Below are 614 nucleotides of genomic sequence, written 5' to 3'. Positions count from 1 at the left end.
TGGGTGAACGACTTTCTAAAAATCTGAAAAATCAACGTTTCATTTGTATGTCGTACTTTACACCGCCAGAGACACACATTTTAATGAATACACTTCATTAGTGAACTCTCACCAGCTGCGTTTTTAGTTAATGTTATTAACAGCTTGCCATTGAGGTGTTGAGCTGGCAGAAACGTTAGCACACCGGGCGAAATGCTTAGCGGTATTTCGTTTGCCTTTATGTCCTGAGTTCAAATTCCGCCGAGGCCGACTTTGCCTTTCATCCTTTCGGGGTCGATTAAATAAGTACCTGTTATGCACTGGGGCCGATATAATCGACATAATCCCTTTGTCTGTCCTTGTTTGTCCCCTCTGTGTGTAGCCCCTTGTGGGCAGTAAAGAAATAAGAATCGTTAGCACGCCGGGCGAAATGCTTAGCGGTATTTCGTCTGCCTTTATGTCCTAAGTTCAAATTCCGCCGAGGTCGAAATTGCCTTTCATCCTTTCGGGATCGATACGTTAAGTACCAGTTGTGTACTGGGGTCGATCTAATCGACTGGTCCCCTCCCAAAAAATTTCGGGCCTTGTGCCTAGAGCAGAGAAGATTCAGGCAGCGAGCTGACAAAATCGTTGGG

Source organism: Octopus bimaculoides, chromosome 4 (genome assembly GCF_001194135.2).
Source record: "Octopus bimaculoides isolate UCB-OBI-ISO-001 chromosome 4, ASM119413v2, whole genome shotgun sequence".
In the NCBI taxonomy this organism is placed as follows: domain Eukaryota; kingdom Metazoa; phylum Mollusca; class Cephalopoda; order Octopoda; family Octopodidae; genus Octopus; species Octopus bimaculoides.
The sequence above is the reverse complement of the archived record's forward strand: the minus strand, read 5'-3'. Positions refer to the sequence as shown.